Source organism: Halichoeres trimaculatus, unplaced genomic scaffold (genome assembly GCF_033239565.1).
Source record: "Halichoeres trimaculatus isolate MK-OKI-2021-1 unplaced genomic scaffold, fHalTri1.1 fHalTri1_scaffold_4, whole genome shotgun sequence".
Taxonomy (NCBI): domain Eukaryota; kingdom Metazoa; phylum Chordata; class Actinopteri; order Labriformes; family Labridae; genus Halichoeres; species Halichoeres trimaculatus.
The window spans coordinates 24,540,735-24,552,136 of NW_027437182.1; positions in this window are offsets into that span (position 1 = coordinate 24,540,735).

Genomic DNA, 11,402 nt, shown 5'->3' on the forward strand with positions numbered 1-11,402 from the left:
AAGAAGAATGTGTTCAAAGGAAACATCTCCCAGCAACTCCTGGAGCAGACAAAGGTGCCAGTATTCGCCTTGCCCCGGCAGCTCTCCTCCTTATCTGTCTCCATCTCTTTCTCTGGGAGATGCTGACTCAGTGAGACAAAAGGAAAGGAGTTGGTTAAACTCCCTCTTCTACTTGAAGCACAATCCTTTGTTAGAGTGAGACGCTGCGCTTTTGAATTAGCTATAGCTTATGGTGACACTTGTCATGCTGGTGGGGGCATGTTAGGGGATCTGTCCGTACGAGATTTAAGAGCAGAGGGGAAGCTAATGTGCATCAATGTTTGTCACTCCGGCCGCTTGAGAGTCAAGTTCTCCTTTCAGGCGTGAGAAGGCTTGGCTGCAGTCATCAGCAGGTCGCGGCTGTCAACACAGCTTAGGTCAAGCAGAACACTCTGACCTTGTTTGCTTGAATTAGACCTTGCAGTTGAGCTGACAATCTGATTTTTTTTTCAGACAAAGTTTCAACTTTCGCTTCCTGTCTATATGATTTCTTTCATTGTAGTTCTTATCGGCAGTTTCTCATTAATAAGCTCTGTTTTTGTTGTGCTGTGCGTAGACCTCCTTTAAATGCGTAATTTGTTTTCATTTCTGGTGCCTATAAAAAAATTACCCCACATCCTTTCTGTGTCAATGTGACAAATTACAATCTGATTTAGAATAAGACTTCTGTTAATGCACATATTTATCATAATGCAGCCTTAAAAGCAAAATGTTTTTGTGTGCTGCTGCATGGTGCAGAGGGATGCACATGGGTAAGCCAGTGATGGAGGATGCAAGAGCAACCCCCCCCTATGCAGCTCCATGATAATGCATCACACATAGTTCTGGGAAGAGTTTATTGACAGAGGAGGAAGGCAGTGTGGGCGGGCCGTAAACATTTCACGTTGGATATCAGATCTGATGGGACAGAGCAGCCTGTGTGTAGTTGTGTACATATCCAACTACCAGTTGTGTGTCCATGTGCGAGCTACAACGCGCAAGTTTTGGTGTGAGACACTGAATGTGTGGGACATGTGTGGGCGTGTGTGTGTGTGTATGTGTGTGTGTGGGTGAGCAGCATTCCTATCCATCAAAGTCACTAGTGGGCCGCCCTCTGCCTCGGGAGAAAAATGAACCATGCCCGACGCACTCAGCCTGCCGCTGTTGTTCTCCTGCCACCATTTCCTCCTGATTCACCCTGAACGGCTGTGAGTGGGACGGACACACCTCGCCCAGCCATTGCCTCGATACATTCACACTGCTACCACAGGAAGCTGACACATTAAGATGCCTGCATACCTTGCATGCTGATACAAACTGAGTGAATTAAACTGTGAAAGTTTTCAGGGAAGGTGTGTCTTGCTTTCTGACAGATGTAAGGGAGGTTCTGAAATAATTGGATGCATGAACAAAACACTTCCAGGAAATCTGTGAAAGGCACAAGTTCAGTCAATGTACTGCCTGCCTATCATAAAAAACAGGTTTTCAAGCTGAAAACGCCTTTTTCTTAGTTAATTAAGAAGCTGATGGTCTATTTCAGTGTCCCACACATGCACTTTGGAAACTACACAAGTAATGATCCACTTCCTTTGGATCTCTAATTTATATCTCAGCTAATGTAGTATCAACTCATCTCAAGTTATTTCAAGGTAATTTAAAGGAAAAAGCAGGTTTAGACCATATTCTTTACTCTGTTATTCAGGGTGACCCAACACCAGATGACCACGTGTAACTTCTTGTCCCCATTTGGCAAGAGACACAGCCAGATACATTGGGTGGAACCTAACTCATGGTGAAAGCTATCTGCTCTGACTGGAGATAATGGCAGTGTAAATATTGATGAGAACATTGTGATGTGATTATGATCTAAAACTTATGAATTCATTTTCTTAATTGTGTGCTACTCTGTCTCTCTTGGCACAGTGTGTTTAATCTTCCACTGCTGTTTCCTGCAATTCTCAAAAGTAAAACACACTTTGTGTTTGTGTTTTGAGTTTGAGCTACCATCCCCAGCTAGGCATGCAGGTGCAGCTCAGCTCAAGCACTATTTTAGAGTGAATCTCCACTGACCTGTGGATGAAACTGCATTTAAATTTCAAAGTAAAACACAGTCTAGACATTGTCTATTACTCATATGTATTTAACCCTTTTAAACCCTAAGCCCCCCCCCCCCCCCCCCCCCCCCCCCCCATTGTTTTTTTAAGGTCGTTCCACAAACAAAAGGCATGAAACGAAGCACTTATTATGTATAATTAGTCATACTGCACATCATTAAAACAGGATTAAACAGGAGAAACTCTGCTTCAAACGCCATCAAGTCATACCAAACTTTCTGTTCATATGAGTAATACTTAAGTTATTATTTCAAGCTAATGACATAAATACAAATAGTGATACCTTTAATTTCTCTTTATTATGTCACCAAAGTGATACACATAGACTGTGTGGGTGCAGGGATATACTATTTTCTATTTTGGTATGCCGTTTTTCTAGTAGAGACCCCAAAAAGAGGCTTAAAGGGTTAACTGTTTTTTGTTTTGTTTTGTTTTTTCGAATTAAAATTCGTAGAATTTTACCATGTGGTTTAACATCAGCAATTCAGTGTGATTACATTACAAATATGTACAATCAATTAAATGAAAAGTATTGCTATTGGATGCCATTTTAGCTCAGGGGTGAAGCTATGTGCTCCATACAGAAGTAGGTCTTCTCCAAACAAACAGCCTAACCTGAACTGCAGCCTCTTGGTAAATGTCATCCTCTTTTCTCTTACTCTGTTTTCATGCACCATTTACTGCCCAGTCCTCTAACTATAGTACAAAGGCTGTGTTTATATTGTACTTTCTCTAGTTTTCACTCAAAGTGTTTTACAAAGTACTTACATCCACCCATTCACTTTCATCCACTGATGGCAGAGGCTGCTACGTAAAGCTCCATCAGTGATAACTAATCCTATTTACGCTATCACAGAACACCACCAAGGGCATTTCGGGGTTAAGTGTCTTGCTCAAGGACACTTCAGCATGTGGATAGTGGGGCCTGGGATTAAACCCTCTCCTTCTGATGGTGAGACGACCAACTCTACAACAGAACCATAGCCGTATAGAAGTCAGCTGGAGTGGATATTACTGTAAATCAATAATGGTTCTGTTATGTTGATTCTCAGGAATTTAAACTGCATGCAAAGCCAGTTCAGTGCAATTCAAATGTGATTGCAAAGCCACGGTACACGTTATGTTTTTTCATTATGACACTTAACATTACAAAGTCTTTGTCTGTACATGGTTGTGAAATTGGCTGTAACTTAGGTGTGAATGACACAGAGGCACCTGAATGACATGTATCACGTGTACAAGGTGATCATACATGTAATGAGACGGATGCTGTCACATTATTTGCAAGCTGGCACGTGGCATGGCTGATATTAGGTTTAAGAATCTTCTGGCTGCTGTTAGTTTAAGGTATTTGTGCAAATCATGGAGGACATCAAATCAGGGTCTGTGCATGTTCATGTGACAAATACATAGAAGATACAAGCGCAGAAACAAGAATGTCCTGGTTTATGTAACCTTAATTATCTCTGCAAAGGAGGTTATGTTTTCGGGAGAGTTTGTCTGGGAACAACATAACTTAAAAAGTAAGGAACAGATCTTCATGAAGTTTTCAGGAAGTGTTCAAAATGGAATAAGAAAGTAGTGATTACATTTTGGAGGTGATCCGCATCATTGTGTGGATCCAGGAAATTTTTAAAGGATTCTTTATCATTGTGAGATAGGGCGGTTTTCACCATATGTGTATATAACTCCACAATACATGGTCAGATTACTTTGCAAAACAATACAAGATAAGGTCACCATAATTTTTAAGTACGATCCAGATCATGGCAATATTCTGGATACTAAGATCCGGAAGATAAAATATGTACTGGGTCATCATAATTTTCAACACTGTCAGTTAACAAATTATCGTACAAACCTGCAACTAACACCAAATTGTAGCAGGCAGTCTGCTGAAAGGGAGGATAACATCAAAGTAGGACTAAAGTGTTGCATAAGAATCACAATATGCTTGGCGGAGGTCTGTGCTCTCTGAATGCTTCTGGTTTTAAAGTGTATTCTTGAAGATGATAATGTACTGTTTAGAAGAAATTCAAATTCAGAGGAAATGTTAAGTCAGTGTCAGAATTTTTCAAAACTTCCTGGAAAACCATATTTTTCCTGAACATTCTGCCAAAGCTATGAGTAGGGACATAGGAATTTTACAGCAAACTTACTCCTTGATCAAAAAATCTGGTCATAGTAGAGGCAAATGTTGAGTGGGATCAGTGTGAGATTTTTGGTATGGGGTTGAAAAGGACCAAAGATAGAGAGTGGGGTGAAATTGAAAGCCATCAGACAGCAGAGGAGCGAGAAGCTGAGTGGGAGTAGGACGCGTTTTAGTGTGGACCATGGCCTCTGATCCCACACCTGCTAAAGAAACTCTGTTTGAAGTGCTACTCGCTGGCTCACTCACCCTCCCCACTCACAGCACAGATGACTGATGACACATCTCAAGCTCTACGGCTCTGCACACTAAAGCAGACAACGTTCCAGAGAGGGTGTCAAAGCCCCGGCTCGAGAAAGAAAGGGAGAGAAAATGTGAAAAAACGTGCAGTTACAGGGGACAAGAAAAGAAAGTGTCACAACAGACTATGACTTAGTCACACTCACAGCTTACAGTAACTTCTTGTAACATCCAAAGCCAGGGACATTGCAACCAATCCCCCAACCCCCAGTTTTCATCAGTGCGAGTCACGATAATACCCTGAATGCTGTGCCGAAACTTTCCCGGAAGTGGATACTCTGTCCTGTGAATTCCATATGAAGCTGCTGATGACTGACAGATGAGTCATAAAATCAACTTACTTCAGAGTTAAGGATTTGTCGACAACTGAATGAGTGTTGACTGAACACCACAACCTCTTAAGAATCAAAAGTGACTCGAGGTACATCGGGTACAGTCGAAGCATTTCACAATCAAGCACATTACATCCATCCTCTCTAGATGGAACATTCATCATGATGCTGTGTGTGTGTGTGTGTGTGTGTGTGTGTGTGTGTGTGTGTGGGTGTGGGTGTGTGTGTGTGTGTGTGTGTGTGTGTGTGTAAGCATAGTGATGACTCATAAAGTGTTCTGCCTGTGTTTCGCTCCTATATAACATTCAAAACATTTTCGTCACTGCATTGTTGGTCGTAACATTCCTGAGTGGCACATGCAGTCGATGAAAAGAACTTTGTGAACAAGGATGAAATCACAGAGCCATCCCTCATATCTTGGCATGTGAATGCTTGTTACTAGAGATGCTGATGATTCTCCACTTTGTCACACTTTATTGGTAGTGATTAAATCATTACGTGTTGTTGTTTTTTACAGTGGCATACTTGCATACTTGCAGTATTACTAGATAGTGTATTCACTAATGGGTTTGGTTGAAAAAGTCGGTAGCACTTTAGATTACAGCCCGCGTCTTACAGTGTAGTTTCCCGTCTCTTACAGTGTAGTTTTGTCAACTGTAGGGGTAACTCTCACACATGTACCTTGACATTTTGCGGTACCTATCGGGTAGTTACGCTCTCGTCTTACAGTGTAGTTTCCCGTCTCTTACAGTGTAGTTTCGTCAACTGTAGGGGTAACTCTCACACATGTACCTTGACATTTTGCGGTACCTATCGGGTAGTTATGCTCGCGTCTTACAGTGTAAGTCCTGGAGTCTTACAGTGTAGTTTCCCGTGTCTTACCATGAACTTATCAAAACAGTGTAATTTTCCTGGACATATGCTCTAACTATGCAAACCTTGATGTATCACTTCCTCTTAAGAATCAGCATGGATAAAGATTATGTAGACCAATGATAAAGTTAAAAGCTGTAATGTATTGATGAGTATGGGTTTCACATAATAATGATATTCAGACGTATAAAATATCTTTATTTTTTTATACACACAGAGACCCCACATTGTAATTCTCCTTTTAAGTTACTGATCCATTAAGATCACACTTGCCTTTGCTTACTGGCTAACTATCCAGTATTTTCTGTTATAAATTGCCTCTGTTCTTCGTTGATGTGTTGTAAGCATTTTGTATATAATTTCATTCAGGCAACTTGGAGGGCAGACCGGGGTCCTTAGGATTTTGCGTATTTGCGTTCATGCCTTTATGCGGGCAGCCTGGGGTCCTCAAAGTTGTATATCCCGAACGGAGATTCCGCGATTGTTTAAAAGCATCTTCAAAACATCTTATAAGTTATCAGTGATGCATTCTTGAGGAAGTAAGTACTTTAATAGCTTACACGTTATCTTTAAGGAGTGTTCAGAGGGGAATAAACATTTAGTTTGTTTGTTTATGTGGCAGGAATTTTGGCTCTTGTTTCCCTTACGTTGCACTGCTAATGCTAAATAGCTAGTGGGCGCATCATTAACGTCTGGTAGACACTGTCTTTGATTCACCTTCTGTTATTTATTGTTTCAGATACCATACACTGCCAACCCTGTTGAGATGCACTACTGATAAGTGGCTGTTGGACGTTGATGTCACACACATTATTCATCCTCTTCGTTCATTCAATCTCCATGCATCCGGCCGTTGCTGTAATGCTGTTTCTTAAAGGATACATAAAAGACTGAACTGTGGACTGTGTATCTGCCTTTACTCTCTGACCGGAGTATCTGTGTGGATAAAGTGTCCAAGCATTATTCATCATAGAAACACAGATGTCAGTAGCTTCAACAGTTCCACTGCAACAACCCAGCACTTTACCTGTAATTACTGGTCAACATCTAGAACTGGACTAGATTATAAAATGCACACTAGTAGAGGGTAGTTGAACATTAAGTACAGCGAACAAGTGTGCACTTTAAAATCCAGCCCGGTTCCAGTTGTTGACCAGTAGTTACAGGTTAAGTAGTGGGTAGTTACACAGTAAGTCAAGCCAACAAGTGAGCACTTTAAAATCCAGCCCGGTTCCAGTTGTTGACCAGTAGTTACAGGTAAAGTAGTGGGTAGTTACACAGTAAGTCAAGCCAACAAGTGTGCACTTTAAAATCCAGCCCGGTTCCAGTTGTTGACCAGTAGTTACAGGTAAAGTAGTGGGTAGTTACACAGTAAGTAAAGCCAACAAGTGTGCACTTTAAAATCCAGCCCGGTTCCAGTTGTTGACCAGTAGTTACAGGTAAAGTAGTGGGTAGTTACACAGTAAGTCAAGCCAACAAGTGAGCACTTTAAAATCCAGCCCGGTTCCAGTTGTTGACCAGTAGTTACAGGTAAAGTAGTGGGTAGTTACACAGTAAGTAAAGCCAAAAAGTGTGCACTTTAAAATCCAGCCCGGTTCCAGTTGTTGACCAGTAGTTACAGGTTAAGTAGTGGGTAGTTACACAGTAAGTCAAGCCAACAAGTGTGCACTTTAAAATCCAGCCCGGTTCCAGTTGTTGACCAGTAGTTACAGGTAAAGTAGTGGGTAGTTACACAGTAAGTCAAGCCAACAAGTGTGCACTTTAAAATCCAGCCCGGTTCCAGTTGTTGACCAGTAGTTACAGGTAAAGTAGTGGGTTGTCGCAGTGGAAGTACTGGACAGGTAGACAGTTAGCAGTGGCAAGTGTTAACTTAATGGCCGGGTTACTTAAAAGGTGAATTACTATGTGGGGTCTCTGTGTGTTTGAAAAAATAAAGTTTTTTTTTTTTTACATCTGCAAGCCTTATCATTATTGTGTGAAACACATACTCATCAATACATTACAGTGTTTAGGTTCATCATTGGTCTACTTTATTCACCATACTAATTGTTAAGAGGAAGTGGCACATTAACAGCAAAAGCATATGCCCAGGAAAATTACACTGTTTTGACAAGTTCATGGTAAGACACGGGAAACTACACTGTAAGACGAGAGCGTAACTACCCGATAGGTACTGCAAAATGTCAAGGTACATGTGTGAGAGTTACCCCTACAGTTGACGAAACTACACTGTAAGAGACGGGAAACTACACTGTAAGACGAGAGCGTAACTACCCGATAGGTACCGCAAAATGTCAAGGTACATGTGTGAGAGTTACCCCTACAGTTGACGAAACTACACTGTAAGACTCCAGGACTTACACTGTAAGACGAGAGCGTAACTACCCGATAGGTACCGCAAAATGTCAAGGTACATGTGTGAGAGTTACCCCTACAGTTGACGAAACTACACTGTAAGAGACGGGAAACTACACTGTAAGACGCGGGCTGTAATCTAAAGTGCTACCAAAAAGTCAAACAGTTCAATGTGGAAATCATGCCAACTCCCCGTCTACAGCAAACAGTCAGAGCTGTATTACGTGTGGAACCACAGGGAAATGGCTTGCCTAAAACCCTACTCATCGTGCAACATGGATCCATCTTTAGTGATTAATCCGGGGTCACTGGGTGTTTCAGGTCTCATCATTATACACTGTCAACCGTGCAAGGGGTGATCGGACCAGGGTAGCTTGTGTCTGGGCGGTGAGAGGAGTATGGAGTCAGATTAATAAATATTTGGGTATTTTGGTCAGAGAGACATCACCTCTTTTCCATCAGTAGCTGACCTATTATTCTTCACTCCTTTTAATCAAGAGCAAATGGATGCTAAGGATTGCCAAGAGTCCCAGGACCCTGTGGAAGGACTGGCTTCTTGCAGCCCCAGCAGCCCACTCTATAACTGTGGCTGTGATGAGTCTAGGGACTCCAGCTGCCTCCCTGGGTTATCCAGGGAAAGCAGCTCACCCTGTGCCTTGGGTTTCAGTTGAGGCTTCTCACCAGTCGAGACAAAAGAGATAGTGCACTTGGACCCCTGCGACCAAGTTGTAGCTCTCCTCTCCCAAGTCTAGTTGAACAGCCTCCAGCATCCCCCTCTTCTTCTTCCGTTGCCAGGCAGCGCCCTATTGGCTATGGCTGCCTTTTGCAGCAGCTCTCTCTTCTTTGTCCGTTTCTTGTAATTTTTTTGTCTCTTTTTGTAATCTTTGTATTTGGAGTGGATCATTACTTTGTTTGGCTCATTTGTTGGTCATGGACACCAAACTTTTTGTGGCCTCAGTGATATTTTTACTACTATTTCTGTTCCTGTGTTTGTGTGGAGATCCTACATGTAACCATGGCCACATTGTTTACATGTGAACTCAACTGTTAGCAGCCTGTAGCATGTCAATGCTAACTGGTGCAAGGCCTGATGTCTTCCCACAAGGTGAGGAGAAGGAGGTGAGGACAGCGTGCTGGTTCTCAGGTGTGAGCTAAGAAGTGACGACATGGACCTGTCCTTCCATCCATCATTATTGGGAACATAAGATCTATCTCTAATAAGATGGACGAGCTAGCTGTGCTAACCCAGCAACAGAGGAAATACAAGAGGGCAGAGTAGCATCATACTATTCACAGACATGGCTAACGGAGCTAACATCAGACACCAAGAGCTTCACCTGCTGTGAGCAGACAGGATCCAGGGAACAGAGATGGAGCATGACTGAAGAAGCTCAGTCCTGGACCCTGTGGAGGTGGAGGCTGGCTGAACTGGAGAATGAAGGACAAGCTGTCAGCATCTATTTTCTTATGGACCTTTTTGCACTTTCTATACACTTTCATACTTTTTTTTCTTTTTCTTTTTCTTCTTTGCTGCTGTGACTTCAGTTTCGTTGTACTCGTTACAATGACAATAAAGTTCTATTCTATTCTATTCCATTCTATTCCATTCTATTCCATTCTATTCTATTCTCTTCTATTCTATTCTATTCTATTCTATTCTATTCTGGCAGAGTTAGCAGGCAGGCAGGTCTGCCAGGTTCCGGGTGAACAGATCTGACTTGGTAGGACTTAGTACACTGACTGGACCAAGAACTTGCACTGATGAGGCTCTGCTCCCCACAGTTCTCTTCAGGTAATGGTCCCACTTGGTCCAAGCCCCCTCCTACCTCACCATCATCCTGCTGAAGCAAACTTCCTCCACTTCGCAGCTAAGGCACCCATAGGGAAATTTTGCTTTGTGTCAGTTTTGGCAGCAACAAACAAAGAGGAGCTAAGGAAGGCCTTAATCCTCCTGGTGAACAGATGCATCAAGCCCACCTTCCAGTCAAGTCAGCCATGCCCTGTTAGGGAAAATTTATGCAGAACTATTGGTCTTGAAATCGTCTGAATGGACAAGTTTAAAGAAGAGCTATCAGCAGTTTTGGTATCAGGTTGTAAACATGTTTCATTTTCCTGTAAAAGTGGGCATTTTAAAGTGGATGTTAATGGAGATTCCTTTGCTTATCAAGCAGGTCTCAAATGCACACCCAGGAAGCTGCAGGTTTTTGTACTTCCATATTTGTCAACACTGCAGGTTCCCTCTTGTTTCAGACCAATAAAAGGAGACAAAGTCCTTCCCCTTGTTGTGCTTTTTAAGGTCATGAAAGGACATCAGTATTAATTCCAGTCATTTTTATAATTAGTGAAAACCTCCCAAGCAGAGTTGTAGCTCAGAGTCGATATTAACAAAAAACTAAGTATGCTGTCCAGTTGGGATTTTATGGGGGGGTTGTGACCATATACGTCATAAAAAATGGGCACAATCTCAGTGTGTCTGTTTTTTGATCAGCCATTATAAATATGGAGTCATATTGTCACCATGTAGGAATGCTGACTCCTACTAACTTCCAGCTCACCTCAAAGAGTTCAAAGAGGAGGAGTTCGGGAGAGCTATGAAATCCTCAGTGGTAGTGACTTAATGAAATTCAAAGTAAGTAAGAAGTAAACCATGACCTCTCAATCCAAATCCACATAGAAAGTGAAAACAAAGGTCAGATCTCTTACTTTCTCTTTAAGAATGGTGTATTTCAGGATTTCTGTGGTGATATAAATTTCTCAGAGGCGCAGAGAGGATACGGGTGGAATGTACGTTTGATCCCATCAACGTTTCAGACAGAGCACTCCTCCCTGTCCTGTTAGATCTTATTGTAGCATTTAACACAACTGATCATTACATCCTGCCACAGAGACTGGAACACTTAATTGGTATTAAAGGAATTGCATTAAGCTGGTTTAGATCCTATTTATCAGATCGATCTTAGTTTGTACAAGCTAACAAAAAAATCAACTGGAAGCCAAAGTTAGTCTTGGAGTCCCAAAGGTTTCAGTGCTCACACAGATCCTATTTGTTGTGTGCGTGTGCTCCCGTTGAAGAGAACTTCAGGAATTTTCAGTAATACTCAGGTAACATGCAAACATATCTATCAATGATGCAAGATAAACCAAACAGCTTAGCTTGAGGAATGACTTAACTGGCACTAGTGATGTGTCATGCTTAAAAGATGTGGCTTTCAGAGCTGATTCTTTGTTGTGAATCAGTGAAGCCGGCTCCCACTTTTTTAT